Source organism: Cryptomeria japonica, chromosome 3 (genome assembly GCF_030272615.1).
Source record: "Cryptomeria japonica chromosome 3, Sugi_1.0, whole genome shotgun sequence".
Taxonomy (NCBI): Eukaryota; Viridiplantae; Streptophyta; class Pinopsida; order Cupressales; family Cupressaceae; genus Cryptomeria; species Cryptomeria japonica.
The window spans coordinates 179,549,169-179,569,643 of NC_081407.1; positions in this window are offsets into that span (position 1 = coordinate 179,549,169).

Below are 20,475 nucleotides of genomic sequence, written 5' to 3' on the forward strand. Positions count from 1 at the left end.
GATATGGGTTGTCTATGCCCATAGACCTTTCATTGTTGATGCATATTCAAATTGGTGGCTTGTTTTAGTCACATGGTTTGTTGAATTTGTTGTCATGTTGAGGAGGAGAGATGTGGTTACTAGGTACAGTCATTGAGGAGGACCTTTGTTGTTGACCATGTGATGCTGACAAGGTGGACACATTGAGAGTTAGCTGTTTGTTTCGTGGAGGTGATCATGATGCCATGGTTGTTCCTTGTGTTTAGGGACTTTGGCATGACATGATTGGATTTGTAGGTGCATTGATTGGTGATTATTTGATTTGGATTCTTGATTACTTATGGCGGTGTATCTTCTTGTTTGAGGATCATGGTAACTATGACTTTTGGGAGCTCATGATACACACATTGAGTTCTTTGATTCTTAGATGGCTTTGGTTGATTCCCAGGTTAGAGGATGGTTTTATCATGATGTCATGGATAGCTTCAGTACACTTTTAGTGGGATCTTTTGATAGTGATGATGTGACAATGTAGGATTGGTTCTTGATTGTTTATTGGTAGTTTTGTATCTTCTTGGCTTGGAGTTCATAGTTTACTTGATGTTATTGATATTTTAGTTGTGTGTGTGTATACCTAGATGATCTCCATTTAGGAGATGGTTATCATGATGCTATGGAGAGCTTGATAGCATTGTTCAATGGGAGCTTATTGGATGGTGGATGATATTCTTAGTGTGTAAATGTTTGGAGGATTTCTTAGATCATGTTGTTGCAGAAGGGTCTTTCACATTTGCAAGTAGACTTGTAGGAGATGGTGATCTTTATGATATTTTAGGATGTTGACATCTTGGAGGAGTCACTGAGTTTTTTGGTTGAGGTGCGGTCTATGCTTTCATTTGACATGTCATCCTTGTTTGATAGGATGGTTTATATTATGTCATGGTGTACTCTTGATACTAGTTTAGAGTTTTGGCATGATATGGTTACTTGATATTTTCATATGGAGCATGTTATCTCTTTGGAGGAGATGGTTAGAACATGTTGTCATGTTTATGTTCCCGATTTTGCAGTTGGATCTTTGACATTGATCTTGGTGGTTCTCTTTGTATTGGGTACATGATAGTTTTCTTGATTGCTTCATGGTGATGTTATGTTGCATTTGGATTTTGGCATGGATTGATTGGTTATAGGTACTCATGGATACATGGAGACATAGGTGATGCAGATATTCTCTTGTGATTGGAGATATATGTTGAGATAGTTGATGGTTTCAGTAGGAATACCGAGGAGCATTCACTTGGTATGGACTTGAGAGGAGATTGTTCTTACATGAGTCATGATGACTTGGATTTCTTGGATGAGCATTCTCATTCCCCACTCTTGGTCTACTCGATGGCTTACAACTTGAGAGGTATTTCCCATTGTTCCTTTCAGGTGCATTATATTTATGCTTATCTTTCATAGATATGGATCTTGAGCTATGAATAGATGGTTAGTTCTGTATGATTCAGTTTGAGAAATGCATGACAAATTAATTATCTCCTTGTGCATTTGAGTTATTATTATGATGGAATTCATTGGTTATTGAGTTTGGGAGATGGTTTATTGGGCATATTCCCTTAGGATTGGGAGTGGTATTAGTTTGATCTTCTTGTTTATGAGAGGCTTACATCCATGTTGATTATATGATATATATGTTTGTTTGGTACAAGGGACTAAACGGGGTTTGGGTGTTGTTATTCTATTCTCATTTTGGGTTTTATGGAGGATATCATACTTGACACAGTTGGCATTTAGAGGTGTATGTAGAAGGACATCCTACAGGTTTTGATTTGTAGTGTTTCTCTCTTTGGTCTTGGTTATCTTCCTGGATGTTTAGATTCACATTATATTGTATTTGAGGTTGTTTGGATCTATGTGTTCACTAATTTTTATTTATGATATGTCATGTGGGAGGTGACATGAAGGTTCCTTTATCTCTTTATTTTGTTAGTTGTGGAGAACATGGGAGAGTTACGAAGACTTGTGGTGGGAGTTGTACTTGCTGATTATTGGTTTATAAGTTATTCATATTGATGTGGATGTTCCTTGATACTACATGGTTATGGTTACACTTTCTATGTGACGTTGTTAGTGGATTCATTTTAAATTTGACATTACCAATGCAGTGGGAGTTTATGGGTGTGTATGTGACAAGTATTGCACTTGGAGCTTATGGTTGCATGTTATGGGTTGTATATGTTGATGATATGGGATTCACTTGATATGTATACCTTAGAGGTATGAATAGTTGGATGTGTTAGCACTAGCTGTGGGTGCTATTCCAGCTATGGTTATTGGTTCTTGACAACTACTGATGCATTGGATACCTTTGGATTGAGTGTTTGTGTTTGTATATCAGTTGAGACAGGACTTATGATTCATTGTGACAAATTGTGTGGCTTTCTCTTTGGATGGCCTTGTCATGTCCAATGGCAGTGGCATGGTGAAGGGTGGGAGAATTCATGTATGAGATGTGTAGAGCCCCTCCCCAATCAAGCTCTGGTTAACTTAGTTGACCATGGTTGACCATATTAATAAATGCTATAATTCAATAGGATGGGCTATGTTAGACAGATAGATTAGTGAGAAAAGTAATTGAACCAGGTTATGGAATCATTTCACCTTGCGGTGTACATTTTGATGTGTTATGGATTTAAATCTTATATGATCCACTGATTGGATAATCTTGACATGACGTATGTCAGCTATCTTTGAATTTGTAGTACTTCATTATGATATTAGAAAACATGGATGCATGTCGTATTAATGATTGAGTTTCATGAGGATTATGGTGATGCCTTTGTGTAAATTGCTTTATGTGGATTTTATTGGATAAATGATAAGTTGATCGTTATGATTAAAATTGTATGCAAAGTGTCTGAATTGTATTCTTTTCATATGTGGATATTAAATGTGATTATTTGGGGTTACTAATGTGAAAATTGAGATGTGCAGGAAAACTAATCCATGTGACCATGAAAACTATTCGGAGAATCAAGCCTAAACCTATGTGCATTTGTGAAGCCAAGGGTTGTCTATTTGGAAAGACAACACCTCATGTGTATTGTGCTTTATTCGTAAATGTAAATGTTTGAATGTATGTTAAATTGTATTTATTAAATTGTTAAATTCCAAAAAAAGGGACATTGCCATGTGTATTTAAGTATTATATTTTTATTGTGTCACTTGACATGTGTTGTATTGTGAGTTGGCAGTGACATGTCTCTTGGAGGGAATTTGGTGTTACCAATGCATATTTAAAATATTTGAGTGTGGTCCCAAATAAGTCTTGGATAGAGAACCTTTGGAGTGGTCATCTCAAGTTTGACCCATAGGTAAACTTCAGATGGGTTTCTAGAGGGTTAAACTGACTCCTAAAGTTAGGTTAGGGGATTTTCTAAGGGTCCATATGTTATACCTATGGGTAAGGGTCAATTTTAGACATGTGACCACTTCCATGTGATTGTTTAGTCACCTCAAAAGTTGAGTTTTCCAAGATGGACGAAATTCAACTTTTGAGGAGTTCACCTAGGTTAGACAACCTTCCTATCTTGTGTCAGTTGCTTGTCCCCACTCTCTCTTACATATTCCAGTAGCCAATTTTAGTAAGCCTGTAAGAGGTTGGGAAGACCAACCTATGAGATCCCTCACCCTTTCCAAGAGCTTGGAAAGAGTGAGATGAGTCTACTTAGGGAAGGGTTTGAGGCTTAGTATGGTGATTACCCACTCTCCATTTTTTGGAGACTAAGAATCTTGAGTAGTTTGGTAAGTGGTTTTTAAGATTTTGGCTAAGTATTGAGAAGGAAAAGGATTATGGATTTGGTCAGCTCTCCTACAAACTTCTTTCGTCCTTTTGGCAGATTTAAGGTTGGTTGGATTACTATCTCATGTATGTTGTTTGTTTTTGAAAAGATTGGTTGTTGCAGTTATTTTTTCATTGTTGTTTCTTAGCATGTTTAGGAAGATGTTGAGTTCTTCCCTATGTATTTTATTGAGGTTTTATGTTATTGTTTTGAGAGTTTTCAAGGCCAAACACACCTTTGGGGGGGTAGAGTGGCCTCAGGATGAAGGGTTGTTTGATAGCCTATGAGTGAAGAGGCTCTCTTTGGAAGAGAGTGATTTACAAGGGATTTTGTGACCCTTGTTGCATAGTGATTTGTTTATACAATGAGGGTCATAAGGGGAGTTTTGTTGGCTTGTATGCCTTGGGGGACATAAGGAATTGTTGGGACAAGTTTGGAACTTGTGGGTGTGCTTCTTGGTGGCCTTGCAATGACATTATGTTCTCCTATTTGTAGAATTCTCCTCTAGGTACTTGGTCCACCTTCACCCCACTTGAAAAGTTACATATGTGATGTTGTTTATCCTTGGGTTGGGAGTGTGAATGTTGTGAGTTTTCTTGCTTGTATGTGTATTGCTTATGTGTATCGTGTTTGGTCTTGGTTCTCCTAGCTTGGGGGTGGCTTCTTGTAAGCCTAGGTTGGGAGGTGAGCCTCCATGGTCACAACCTACAAGATCAGGCTTGCTTGGGAAGGAAAGCTTTGGAATGATCCTAATTTTTATTGTATTTAGTTGCAAAAAAAAAAGTATTTTGTAAGCCCTCATTTAGTAGAAATGAGAGGTGTGATTTAGTTATCTCCCTATTTTAGAAAAAGAAACTATGATGTACTAAATGTAACTATTGAGATAGTTTTTTCCATGTAATAAAGATGTATTTATTTTGAAGTATATATTCTTGCAAGGAGAAGATTACATTTTTTGATTATTTCTTTGAGTGGTATAGTTATAAAAAAAAAAGATTTAGAATGACATTATATTCCGTTTCTAATTTGTATTGAAAAGGAAATGGAAAGTTAAATGTTAATATAGTCACATTTAAATAGAAATGAAATATTTGCTTTAAGTCTATAGTTCAAATATAAAAGAAAGATTAATAGACATTTTAGAGTTATTTTTTTATATTGCAATACATCTTGTTGTTTATTGATTAAATAGATTTTAGGAAAAGTAAGTTGTAGCTGTAAATAAAATCATTTCTGTTATTTTCTTTACTATTCTGAAAATGCATGTATAGTGAAAATTATATAAATCTAGATATTATTATTTTAAATCAAAAGCAACTATATGTTAATGGAAGAAAGTAAAATTTGAGGAAGAAATTAACATTTAATCTATTTTGTTTTATTGAAAATAACCTGCTCTAAGGTAATGAAAAATGCAAATTTTAATTATATATATTATATAAATTAATATCTAAAGTTCTAGTTCTAAACTGAGCTGATGTATTCATTAAAAAAAAAGAAAAAAAAGAACATGTATGTTGTTGTTTTTAAAAAAAATAAAAAAATATATAGATCATTAAACTTGTGCAAATATTTTGTATTATCTATTTAATCTGATGAAATAGAATAGCCTTTAAATCAGATTAAACATGTGGGCATAAGAATATGAATTTAAAATACATGCATATTGTAAAGCGGAAAATCGCGGTCGAACCCTAGTTGGTCTCCCCTCTTCTAACTCCGAGGAGAGAGAAGGGAGGTTCGCTAGGATTCGATGGGTTTTCACTTAGGGGGAAGACTTTACATTCAAAAGAGGGGTTGAAACTCATAAGATTCAATCCCACACGATGTAGGATTGGATGCTAAATGAATTTCAAGGGTTTGGAAAGCAAAGCTACCCTCTTTTGTAAAGAATGTTGATTAAGGAAATTAAGCTAAGGATGCATAGAAAGTCATAAAGATTCGCTTATAAACTAAGTTTAGGTTATAGGATGAAGCTGCGGACCTGGAATTAGCAGTAGAATGTCGATACGGCGCTGTCCTGCGAATTTGAGAAAAAGTTGTCGGGACGATGGCGCCCGGCGCCACGATCCTCCAAAAAATCCGCGAAACGAAGTGGGATCGGTTCGTCTCTGCACAAGGATTCCAAATCTTCAATCTCAGCCGCGTACCTGCAACCTACACACAGAAAAGCGAAGACGATTGGGGGGTTAGGGATTAGGGGTTTGCCTTTAGGTCAAACCCCGGTTTTGGAATTAACCAAGAAATGAGCAAGTGCTGTAAATGTCAATGACTGTAATGTAAAACAAGTACTAATACCTTGTTCTAAGGATGTTTGTATCCTTATGTGCAAAGGTTTAGATGTTGTATGTTGTAGTATGTAGCATGTAATAAGTGATCTCCTCTTCAATGGTTGAATCCTTGACTTGAATGCAACACTTAGCCTTGAATGGAGACTTGGAATGATCAATTGCTTGAATGCTTGAATGCTTGAGTATAGTTTCCACGCTTTTTCCGTCATGTATGTCTTCTATCCCAAATGAGAGAGAAAAATGTAGTTTATATACTTGTCAATTAGGGCTGATAGACTGATTTTCCCGACCTTAGGCCGACCAAGGAAGTATATTTCCAAATTGCAATAAAAAAGACCCGATATCACTTAGGAAACCGGGCCCAAAATAGGACCCAGGGACCAGGGCGCTGGGCGCTCTGGTCCCACCTCCGGGACAGCGGGGTGCAAGGAGGTTCAGGCCAATGGTGCTTGAAAAATGCAGTTTTCAGTGTCGTGAGCAAGTTTTGGGGTCTCCATTCAGGTTGCATGTTGCGTCGCCATCGTGAAGACCGAAATGCAGTCAAAATTGCAAGTGTCGCAATTTTAGGACGCTACATTTAGCCCCCACTTTAGCGGGAGTATGTATGCTCATACTTCCGGTAAAGTACAAGGAAACAACGTTGAAAGACTTTCACCACGTCAAGGAGGCAAGATACACCAAGCCCCCAGTGGACTAAGGATCTTACGACTTCGATTGACAAAGTAAAAGGGAAGATCACGAGGGAGAACCATGACTGTTAGTAGTAAGGTTCCCTCACTATGAGTCATGCAAAAGAAATACCAAAAATCTTCAAGACAAAGCTAAGTTTGCCAAGAAATTTTCAAGTATCTTTGAAAGGATAGACAGGGTGTATGCCCCCCTACGTTAAAGCGATCGCACACGCCTCAACGGGGGTGATTGTTTTAACGTAGTGATACACATAAGAAATGAGAAAGGAAAAGGAGCACGTTATCGCAAAGATTTAGCCCCCAAGTGTGAGATAAACCCAAGGATAATAGACACAAAACACAAAGCACGAGGTGCCTTCGCTTTCCTCGGGGTCAGTATGCTGTATGATAAGTTATGTATATATCATATGTATGTATGCATAATTGTTCTTCATTCCCCAATCAAGGAAGGTCACCTAGAAGAAGGGAACACATGTGTCTTTTGAGTCAACATGAAAGAGACCAAAGAGATCTCAATGCTTTGCATCGTCCTCAAGTAGACAACACTAAGGACGACAAATAGAAGAATGAGAATAACATATAGAAGAAGTAACAAAAGAGAGGGGGAGAGAATCTGCTATGCTAATGTAACTAGTCTAGCACGTCATCTACCCCCCGATCTTGCTGATCAATGTTTCGGGAAGACAGGGAACACGCTAGAGGAGGAACATCCAACACAGCAGATGGAGCGATCACAAGATCCAAACAAGGGCTATGTTCATGTTCCAAGCCACATTGTTCTTGTCTAGGAGCTAGGATAAGTGCTTTAGAAAATTCATTAGATAAATGGTTATCAACATCAACAAGTTCATATTCGCTATCAGAAGCAAGAGGAGTAACATTTTCATCATGCATAACATTTTCATCTATATCATCATCAAGATTTATAAAAATAGGATCTTTAACTCGCACAGGATCAAGACCATCATGCATCTTATGTTTAAGAGATTTAGGCTCAATATCCGGCTGAGGAGAAAATGGAATAATGCTTGTTGAAGGTGTTTTTGGAGATTGTAAAGTTTGAGAAGCAGCTGCTTGAGCCCTAAGACGACGCTTTCATCGGCGTTCCCGTGCAGAATGATTACGTCTAGTCTTAGTAGGAAGTGTAGAAGATAGAGGAAGAGGAATGTTCTCATCCTTATCACTTGGGTGTTTAGGTTGTGGTCTCTTAGGCTGGATAATAGGAGAAGAAGAAGGTCTCTTCTCTCTATAAAAGGCAGGAGGAGGAACTGCTCCATATAAAGGAAGAATTTTTGGTTTAGGAAGAAGACCAAGTCCATCATGACGAGGAGGTATAGGTCTACTTTTAGAAGATTTATTAGGCATAGACATAGTCACATCCATGGGGACGGGTTGGGAATCTTCTTGAGGAAAGACATTAGTTTTGTCTTTCAAAGGAAGAATTTCCTTCTCAAGAATGATAGGAATGTCAAGTTTAGGTGTTCTAGGTTCACTTAGAGATAGGATCATATCTATTTTCCACTTTTGATAAGATTTAAAAAGATGATCACTTCGCGGAGGAAGAGATTGGAATTGTTTGGGCCAAAAGTAATCAATAGGAACACTAGAGGTTCTTTCGGCTGGTTTAAAGAGACTATGATTGACAGTAACAACTTTACCATTATGGGGAAATTTTAAACACTTATGAATAGGAGAAGCAATAGCTTTCATGGAAGATAGCCAAGGATAGCCAAGCTTCACACGAAATTGTTTGGAAGATGGAATAATAGCAAAGTTCACATCAAGAGATTTATTATGAACCTCAATAGGCAATGTAATAGAACCAATTGCAGGAGAAGAAAATGCATCAAATAGTTTCACAATCACATCTGTTTTGTCATAGATCACTTGATTCAATTGCAAAGTAAAAAGAAATTCTTCAGTAATAACATTAACCATGCACGAAGGATCAATAAGCACTCCACGGCAAGGTGTATTTTTGACTTTTGCAACTATGTATAAAGGACCATCAGGTGCTCTAATGGTTTCACTGGAATCAAATGTGATGGAAGGTTCTTTAGGGATTTCTTGTTGCTCTACAAAGTTAATCACATTCGGAGCCATAGACACAAGACCATCAGATGAGAAAGAGGAATCATTAGCCTCAATCGCATTAGAGGTATGAGAGGTATGAGAAGGTAATGGATCAGTAAAAATCTGAAGATTTTGGTTAGGAGGAGCTACAGATGTGTTGCCTTTATCATTCACTCCAGAAACAAAAATAGTATTATTATCAATCAAATCTTGAATTTTACCCTTTAAAGAAAAACATTTTTCAGTATCATGCCCAGGCTGACGATGAAAGTGACAAAAAGATTTGTGATCAAAATAAGGTGAAGTAATCTTTGCAGGATCAATTTGTCGTATAGGAGGAAGAGTAAGCACATTTTGTCCCAATAACTTAGTCATAATATCATGCAATGATTCATTCAAAGGAGTATACTTTCTTTCTTTCCTGAAAAATTTAGAAATAGGAGGCACACCTGATGCTGCATTCACATTGTTGTTGATGATGTTTTCATTGAATTTGATGGAATCTCTGTTCGGTTTAAACTTCCCAAATGGTTGTTGACTGCTATCACCCTTATCACTCGGAGCCATAGGATGTGATTGTTCCATTTGACTCACAGTCAGTTGATAATTGTGAAGAGTGGCACACAACTGTTGGAAAGAAGTAAACTCAGAAAACAGAAGTTTGTCTCGAATATCTTTTTGCAAATTAGAAATAAAGATTCTTTGAATATCATTATCAGGCACTGGAAAAGAAATTTGAGCATATAAATGCTTATATCTACCAATGAAATCAGTCACTTTTTCTTTAACACCTTGTTTACAATGCATTAAATCAATCAAAGTAACTTTAGGACTTATATTGTTTTGAAATTGTTGAATGAAAGCATTTGCAAGTTGTTCAAAAAAAGTAATAGAATAAGAAGGCAATGAGCAATACCATTGTAGGGCTTTGTCTCTTAATGTTCTGGTGAATAGTTTTGCAAGCAACCTTTGGTCATAAGCAAAATCAGTACATATTGTTTGAAAAGTCTTAACATGTGTTAGAGGATCTCCTTTGCCATTATAAAGCTCCAAATGCGGGATTTCAACATGTTTAGGAGGGATAGCTCGAACAATATCAAGAGAAAGTGGGCTCGCAACATCAAATGTGGGCACACTAAACTTAGATTGATTCATAGAGGCAATTTGTTGCTGTAAAGAAGAGACAGTTTGTGCAAGATTATTAATGGTAGCTTCAGTCGAAGAGTTCATATTAGGTGTGTTAGATTGAGATGGAGGTGTGATGTTATTGAAAGAAGGTAAAGAGTAAGGTGGTGGGACCCTATGATAGTCAACCATAGGGGATGATTGGATAGGAGGAACACTACAAGGAGGAATGGAATGGTTAAATGAATTGCCCCCTTGCGTCATGTTCATTTGTGAAGATGTAATAGGAACACTTATTGAAGGAATGAATGAAGAAGTCGGATTGAATGAAGGAATAGGGTTAATTGAAGAAGGAGGATTGCCCCCATGACTAGTGATCACAGGAGGAATGTCTTGTATAGAGGTAGCCATTATGTTTGATGTAAAGGTAGGTATGTTAGCAATAGAAGTCATCAAAGGAGTAGAATGATTGACTTGTGTAGGAGGTTGTGTATAACCTAAAGATTCAGCACAACTCTTCATAGGCATCACATTCGAATCCACAATATGTGCGATACCACGTAAAACATCAATTCCATTCTTATCACTTTGAAGCATGCGTTTTAGACCCTCAATTAAAGGAAGAGCTTGACTATCGGGATACTCATGAGACATCCATTGGCGAAAATCGTCAAATTGGTTATCCAATTTGGAAAGTTGTTGAACGGAAACTTCATGGAGAGCTTCTTCATCATTCGGAGGATTAGAGGAATTACCCATGTCCTCGTTAAAAAGGCTACTCAAATTAGGTTCCATCTCCTCAGTAGTTAAACCTCGGAAAGACTTAATTCTACGGCTTCTTCTAACGGGAATAGTGTAAGTAGGGCTTACTATTGTAAAACTCATGCACTAGAGAGAGAGAGAAGATTTTGATTTTAGAGGTAGCAATTTTCAGTAAAAACAGCCGATCTTCCAGATTTAAGCTGTTAAATGCAATCACAACAGTCTCCCGAAATTTCGGAAAAAATGTTCGGGACCGTGGCGCTCGGAGTGCAACACGGTCCTTGCAACTTTTTTCAAAATTTGCAGGGATGAAAGGTATGATGATTTTAGAGCTAATCTGAAAAAATTGAGTGATTTTACGATCTGTAGATAGGCCAAATTAAAGTTGCAATCTCAAAATTGAACCCTATCAAGATTGTCGAAAAATGCAAAATTTGAATTTTGAAAAAGAGAGGGAAACTGAAATTTTGAATTTTATGATTTTAGAGGGAATGTCAAAAGCAGTGCAAGTTTTGAAATTTAAAAATTGATTCAATTTCACGCAAAATTCAATTTTGAAAGCAGAAATCAAAGTTGTTGTAATTAAGCACTTAATTTCAAAAGTCACAAATTGCAAGGATTTGAATAAAGCATTGAAATTTTGAATGAATGCAAACACAATTTTCAGATTTAGGATAGTAAGAACACAATTTTGACACAAAATTTCAATTTCCACAATTTTTGAATGATTAGGAGCCTTAAACCAAGCAATCACAAGACCAACTTTGACCGTAATTTTGAAAGTGTTATAATTGACAAAATCAGCCAAAATTCTGGATTTTAGCAGGAAAATACAGCAAGATCTCGCTCCCAAAATTTTGGAAAAAATGTCGGGGACGATGGCGCTCGGAGTGCAACACGGTCCTCGCAACTTTTTTCCAAATTTTCAGGGATGAAAGATATTGTGATTTTATTGCAGAATCCAAAGTTACAGGTGATTTGGAGATGTTTTGATCAGTCAAATTGTCAAACAAAGGTTGAATTAAGAGGGTTTCAAAAATTAGGGTTTTGACATTTAACCACTTAATTTTCAAAATTAAAGTACAGATATGAATTGATAATTTATAATAGAAAAGCAGATCTGAAGCAAGCATTAATAATTAAACATTTCGCAAGTTCAATGTTCAAAAAAAGAAAATTTAGGGTTTTTATGCAATCACCTCTAAAATTTTGCAAAAGATCAAACATGGAAATGTAATCAAGGAATCAATTTTCAGATCTAATCATGAATAATCATAAAGGATGTTCACGTCGGGTTCACCAAAATGTAAAGCGGAAAATCACGGTCGAACCCTAGTTGGTCTCCCCTCTTCTAACTCCGAGGAGAGAGAAGGGAGGTTCGCTAGGATTCGATGGGTTTTCACTTAGGGGGAAGACTTTACATTCAAAAGAGGGGTTGAAACTCATAAGATTCAATCCCACACGATGTAGGATTGGATGCTAAATGAATTTCAAGGGTTTGGAAAGCAAAGCTACCCTCTTTTGTAAAGAATGTTGATTAAGGAAATTAAGCTAAGGATGCATAGAAAGTCATAAAGATTCGCTTATAAACTGAGTTTAGGTTATAGGATGAAGCTGCGGACCTGGAATTAGCAGTAGAATGTCGATACGGCGCTGTCCTACGAATTTGAGAAAAAGTTGTCGGGACGATGGCACCCGGCGCCACGGTCCTCCGAAAAATCCGCGAAACGAAGTGGGATCGGTTCGTCTCTGCACAAGGATTCCAAATCTTCAATCTCAGCCGCGTACCTGCAACCTACACACAGAAAAGCGAAGACGATTGGGGGGTTAGGGATTAGGGATTTGCCTTTAGGTCAAACCCCGGTTTTGGAATTAACCAAGAAATGAGCAAGTGCTGTAAATGTCAATGACTGTAATGTAAAACAAGTACTAATACCTTGTTCTAAGGATGTTTGTATCCTTATGTGCAAAGGTTTAGATGTTGTATGTTGTAGTATGTAGCATGTAATAAGTGATCTCCTCTTCAATGGTTGAATCCTTGACTTGAATGCAACACTTAGCCTTGAATGGAGACTTGGAATGATCAATTGCTTGAATGCTTGAATGCTTGAGTATAGTTTCCACGCTTTTTCCGTCATGTATGTCTTCTATCCCAAATGAGAGAGAAAAATGTAGTTTATATACTTGTCAATTAGGGCTGATAGACTGATTTTCCCGACCTTAGGCCGACCAGGGAAGTATATTTCCAAATTGCAATCAAAAAGACCTGATATCACTTAGGAAACCGGGCCCAAAATAGGACCCAGGGACCAGGGCGCTGGGCGCCCTGGTCCTGAGGGACTAGGGCGCTAGGCGCTCTGGTCCCACCTCCGGGACAGCGGGGTGCAAGGAGGTTCAGGCCAATGGTGCTTGAAAAATGCAGTTTTCAGTGTCGTGAGCAAGTTTTGGGGTCTCCATTCAGGTTGCGTGTTGCGTCGCCATCGTGAAGACCGAAATGCAGTCGAAATTGCAAGGGTCGCAATTTTAGGATGCTACACATATGTGTGTGTGTGTGTGTGTGTGTGTGTGTGTGAACCTATATAAAATATACATATGTATATTTTAAAAAGTGTTTCCATAAATTTATACTTGCCTTATTGCTATCCACCGTCGGGGAAGGGGCTTTTGTCCCCCAGTGGGCACCACAGTGGGCGAGCCACTACTTGCTATGAGTTGTCCTCAGTGAGCTGGGCGAAACTTGCCACTGCGGGCGACCCCCAGCGGTAGTGACCGCCATTGTGGTAACTCACAGTGGGTGGAAACCTCCACTGTGGTAAGCCACAATGGACGACGATCTCTCCCTGTGGGGTACCATAGGGGCCGCCCACTCCTAACCGTCGTGGCCTCCATTTAGTTAGCTTGGCGGCCCTCGATGGCCCTTTTCCATGCTCGCCTGCTCCACGATGGCTACCACACCTGTATACACACACACATTTCAAACACAAGAAAAATATGTTAGAAGTAAAGGAGCCCTAACCAAATTTTGGGTTAGGGTTAGTTGTTGATAAGAATAAGAGTGATGTTAAGTTATAAGAATAAAACAAACCCTAGTTAGGGTTAGAAGAATAGATTAAGATAGAAGATATTAAAATAATAAAAGGGGAGGGAAAATATTTCTTTAAAATTTGAAATGGGCATACTCATTTAACAAAGTTATTATTTAGTTTTGTTGGCTAGTTAGGAAATTTAATGGGAAATGTAAATAATTATTATATAGCAATATTATTTCCATATTTTGGGTAAATTTATTTGAAAAGTTTATTAATTAAAAGTTTAAATAGTATGATGATTAAAATTAAGTTTAAGAAGTATTTTTAATGAAGAACATTGAATATTAATATTTATTAAATTTGGGGATTGATTATTTATAGAGAAATAATATATTATTTTTGAGTAAATTTATTAAAGAGGTTTATTGATGGGAATTTTATAAAGTTTAATGATTAAATTTAAACCAAGAGGTAACGTAAATGTTGAATGTTAAATATTTATATTTGGGGGAATAATATATAACAACTTGATGTAAGTTATATAACTACATTTTAGAGATTTTAATGGTATTTATAATTAGATGAAATAATTTAATATAGGCTATTAAATGTTTATTTGTATGAGGGTATTGTAGTGAAGTAATATATTTTTCTAGAATAAGTTAATGAACTTGATCTTGCGAACTTATTTAAACCAGATGGAACCTTATATTAAATAAATTAATTAACATAATAACATTTGGCACTCCAATTTTATTTGCTCAATTAATTAATATTAATACATTAAAATCGTATTAATAATTAATTAATAGATGCAAGATTTAATTAAGTTATAAATGAAGAATATAATATCAATGGTGGAGGAAACTTGATATTAGATAAATAATTGATATTGAATCAAGTAATTGTATTAATGTCAATTTAGTAGAAGTTGGGCTATTTAAGTATTATAAAACACAATTAAAATTGAAGGGAAATTTGAGTGAATTTATTGTTGTCCTTATAAAATTAATTTGTTCCGCTTTGATAATAGGAGTTATCGTAATTGTTACGTAAGTAAAAATCTATTCCTGTCGCTTAGGAGTTAAAGTTGAAGCCTAATACTTCTAGTTAAATTTTAATCCATCACTTCCTTTAGAAACCCATTTTAAGATCAATTAAGATTTCGTTTGGAACAACTTGTTAAGTTGTCACAACTAATTAAGCATAGGTTGCATGTAATTAAGAGTTCAAAAAAAATTTGTTGTTTGTGTTTTTGCCCAGAAGTTTGGGCATGACAAGATGGCGGTTACTTTGTTTCTTGTTGTAGGTATCTTGATGGAGCACATGAAGAACTTTGATTCCATGATGGTATATGTGCTAGAGGGATTGTTCCCTTGTTCGTGTTGTGGTTACTTATTGGCCCTTATGCAATGTATACAACAAGTGGGAGAATGTTGGAAAAATAGGTGTTGTACACCTTGCATAATAATGTTTGTAATTGTAATATTTTTTTTATTATGTGAGTTTCCCATGGACGTGTAATGTAATATTTATTTTATGTTGCACATGGACATGTAACATGTAGAGATTCCTTAGGAATTTTCTTGGAACCACTTGATGAGTTGTATTGTAACATTGGGATATTATATTGTATTTATTTAATATTGGGGAAATTAATCTAATAAAGTACCAACATTAGATGTGGGGTCAAGGGGGTAGGTAGCCCATGGTATCTGCACATGGTTTTGATGTAATACCACTTGGTGGTTTTGTGGGAGCTTGTGTTTATAAAAGAAACCATAAGGGTAGTTATTTGAGTTAGCCAAAAAAGCCAGGTAGCTAGGTTAGCATTTGGGGGGTTGGAAGCATGGCATGGGATGTGTGGTTACATGTTTGTTCACATGGAGTGCTTGTTGATGGTTTGGTTTTAGAATCTTTCACAGTTGTATTGTAATGTTGCATTGTTGAATAATAAATGTTGATGCATGCTTTTGGAGGCTAGGTTTTTTCCTCATGGGAGTTTTCCGAGGATATATCTTGTGTCATCTTTGATGGGTATGTTGTCTACTCTTAGATAAAGTAAATATCAGTTGAATAAATGAAATATGTTAATGAGTTGAAGTGTACCAGTAACTTTCAAGATTGCATGGATATTAGATAGAAGTGCATTTGGATTTGAGAAGTTTGTAATATATGAAATAGTTTAATACAAAAGAACTATTGATTTCATACCTTCAAGGAGTGCTTATGTGTGTATATATATATCATGCATAATTAATGGATTAGAGTAACTTGAATAATTTTATGGGATGAAAGATGTGTGAATGTCTATATCAGAGTAGCGTAGCAGAAGTGCTGTAGAGACAGAGTAGTTTGAATATTGTAAATCTTGTTTTTCTTACTATAGGATTTAGATGTCTGGTAATTGCGAGATTCTATTGATCTTATTCAGTCTGGAATGAAGTTTATTCAAATTCTCCTCATATAGGTGTATGACTTGAGACTTCTTAAATAATATAAGGATGTACCTATGAGTAAAATATTGTGTAAAAAGCATATTTATCTTTTTACTTGTGTATAACTAGATGTTAAAGAAGTGTTGTCATGCTTGAATGGTGTGAGTTATTGTGATTTTTTCTTATAGATGTTAATTCAGAGATAGGAATTATAGTTTTAGTCTTGCAAAATGAAGTTAAATAAAGTTCTCTTGAAGATATTTTAAGGATTTAGCATGCTTATTGTAACTGGTAAGAGTTTTGTGACTTGTTTTATCTCTTATGTAATGCATTCACTTTGAATAATTGAAGCATAGTAAGGAAACTCTTATTGTCATTATCTTACTTTGGGCTAGGAAATGTTTGAATTAAGAATTTTTAAGTTGATGTGTGTATGCTTTAAACTTAACCCTTGACGACTTCTAGGAGTAAGAGCCCAAGGGGGGGAGGATGTAGTGCCCTTCCTTGATTCATCCTATATTTTTGTACATCAAAGGAATATATTGATCTAGCTTAGTCTATTTTATGATGATTTGATGGTATCATGTCATGTACTAACCCTATTTCATGAATATATTGGATATGATGATGGATCTATATTTGATGATTTGCATGTGTTCATTATTCAAGACTGATCATATTGCTTATGGGATTTTGATGACATTGTGATTATGCTAACCCTACTCTATGATTATGATAACTGAGTTGAGGCTACAATGTTTGTGAGTTGTCTTCTAGTATCTTTGTGATTAGAGACGATGTCATACCACTCATTGCGAGCACGATATGACGTTGTGATTCTCTATCACTTGCCTAATCATTTATGATATATATGTGTTGTATATATGTTGTATTGCATTTAGTGGTGGATGCAGGATTGCAGGTACCATACATCGACTCCGCCTGGTCTCACGGGTCTAAGCATGTCTTTATCCCAATGGCAGGTTGTTGGAGATGCCATGTGTTTCCGTCTCATACTCTAGGCTTAAGTTGATACCCTTGTCAATTAGTGTCTTGGCTTGAGTCATTGGTCTGTGTCATGCGATATGTTGTTCAACCTTATGTTAGGTTGCCTTGTGAGTTTGTGATTATTAATTAATTAATGATTAATCGGGTTATATAGTTCATTTAGTATTAAATTAAATTAATGGATGACATAAATATTTGATATTAATGTGTGAATTATTATTCATTAATGTTTATTTTATGGATTTATATTTTATTGGTTATTTGGAATTGTGGAAATTAATTAATCAATTACTACATATAGCCCATTGGTGTAAATTATTAAGTAATGGTTAGTACGAATACAATATATATATATATATATATATATATATATATATATATATATATATATATATATATATATATATATATATATATATATATATATATATACACTAGGAATTAATTAATAATTAATTGGTGAAATTATATTAGTTGAGTATTTATGCTTATCGGTACATCCATTTATTTATTATTTATTTGATTATTTTATATGTATGTGGGAGATATTTAAAGTATTGAGTTTAAATTATATTGGCTAGAGCATTAATATGTATCTGTACATTTAATTATTTGTTTATTGTTTATCTATTTATTTATTTTTGGCTCATCTATTTATAGGTTATTTATTATTTATTTATATTGGTTTTGATTTATTATTTAAGATTTTTTTTTTTTTTTATATTCACTATCGTGGAATCTGGAGGTATCCTTGCCGAAGCAAGACTAATCCCCCAGTGTGTACAACCCACTCACAAGGTAGCAACACACACAGAGTTAACACAGCCGGGGACTCGAACTCAAGACCATGGGGAGCATACCCACGCCTTAAGTTGCGATCCACGACCGGGTGAGCTAGGGCCGAAGCCCCTTATTTAAGATTTTGATTTATTGGATTATTATTTATTTATTGTTTAATTACTGGATGGGTATTTATGCATGTCCATACATTTATTTATTTATCTTTTTTATTGTTTATTTATTTATTTATTGTTGGGTTATTTATTGTTTATCTAATTATTTATTGTTTTGGTTATTTATTTATTTATTTGTATTATTGTTTTATTTATTTGTTATTATTTATGTACTTGCCCCTTGTTATGATTGGCCCTCTTGGAGTTGTGATTGCGAGGATAATATTACATAATTGTTTGTTTGTTTATTTATATTATTTGTGGTTCTATGTTGGCATTTGCATGAAGATTGCATTAATTATATTTTATGTTGTCATTGATGTCAATTGAACCGGTAATGATATTGCTAATATTGTTGTTATTGCAGATATTGTCTTGTAATCGGTAGGAAGAGCTTTGTGAAAGATATTGTGAACCGGTATGTAAGTTTGTGAGTTGAACCAGTAATCAGAGTAAAAGGTTAAACCCTACCAGTTGTTTTTGTTAAACCCTAACCGATTAAGGTTGTTGAATTGGTTATGTTGGTTTATGATCTGATGTTGAGCAATAATGATGGTGACACGTAAGGTCATTGTATGAAGACAAGGTCAATTATTTTGGTGTGTTTTTTTGCTTGTTTGTCTAGGGAATGAGCAAAGTGTATTGCATCTAATGCAAAGCGTGTGATGAGTTACTAAGTTCGATGAAGCGGTAATCAAGGAGCGGTTGAGGTTTTCTTAATTGATGTGTAGAGATTGCAATGAAATCCAACGGTCATACTTGTACTGACTTGTTTGTAATCTCGGTGAGAGGATTAGATTTTTGTTGTGTTACCGACCTAATTGATTTATATTTAAGGTCAATGAAGTTGTTTTGTTTAGTGTTGGCAAGAGTTGGCTAAAATCAGTTGAGTGTGTGGTTGCCGAACCGAATAATGAGTTTGCAGTTTGAGTAAAGGCAGATTGAAGCTTAAATGGATCTGATCAAGCAAGTGTAGTGCTATTCAGATAGATCAAGAAACTCATGTTGTTTTCAAACAATTACAACAAAATTGAAATCCCCTAACCAGGTAAGCTCTAACAAGCTTGGTTACTTATTAAATTCTCTAACAAGGTGGTCCATTAGATTGTATTTTCAAATCCTCTACTGAGGTTACTCCTTACAGGGTATTTGCTTCTAACAAGGCATTTGTAGTCAATTCCTTAACCAGGTGAATCCTAATAGGATCAATTCTTAACAGGACTTTTGTAAAAGCTTTAACAGGCTTGGCTCCTAACAGGGCAAACTTCAGAAGAGTTTAGATATTATCTTGTGAGTCCCATCTCACCGTGGTTTTTACTTATTTGGGTTTTCCACGTATAAATACTTGTGTCATGTGGTGAATGTTTTTGTGGTTATATGGTTGATTTGATTAACTACTTGACTATTTCTGATAAGACATGATTACTGGAAGCATTAAGAAATGAAGCATTGGCATATGATAAAGCATTTGGATGTTTACAAGTTAAATGTTGTTTACTGTTAAGTTGTTGTAACAGTCAACCGGTATTCTTATGAGTATTGATCTTGATAGTGGTATTTCATTTATAAGTTTACTTTGTATGTTTGAGTTTGAGTTTGGGAAGTTTGTATCAGTTTTTCTATTTAGTGATTCACCCCCCCCACTCTCAGTAATCTACCAGATACTTATTCTTTCATCATACCATCAGTCTATACTTAATTGGAGCATTTATTTATATTGCCTTTAATTTTTTTTATTGGGCTTTAATTTATTATTATCGTTTATTATATTATTATATTATATTCTCTTGTTCAATGGTTTATAAGTTTCATTGTATTTCCTACCTACCGTTAATTGTTATTGGTTAAATAAAATATTATATAAGGTGGGGTAGGTAAGATTTATTGGTTTTTAAATTATTTTCATTGGCCGACATTGAGGCTATGTTTTGAATGATTTTCTATTTGAATGACAACCTATGCATTTTGTTGGGTTACCATCTGGAGAATTTACTTGGCTTGCTGAAAATTTTGGTTGAAGGCCTAGAGCTTGGATTTTGGCTTTGGATTGTTGTGCTTCTTCAAATTTTTCTTTCCATCACTTCGATTTCCAGGTTGGAGGATCTTACTTTTGAAATTTATTTTTATTTCTTGTCTTCTCCATGTCTGCAGAGAAAAGATTGTTTTTCGGGAAATGGGAAAAATATTTGTATAGTTTATATAGTTAAATAATGAAATATTTCATGGGTAAATTTATATTATAAATTTTTTACTATAGTATTGGGAATTAATATTTGGGAATTT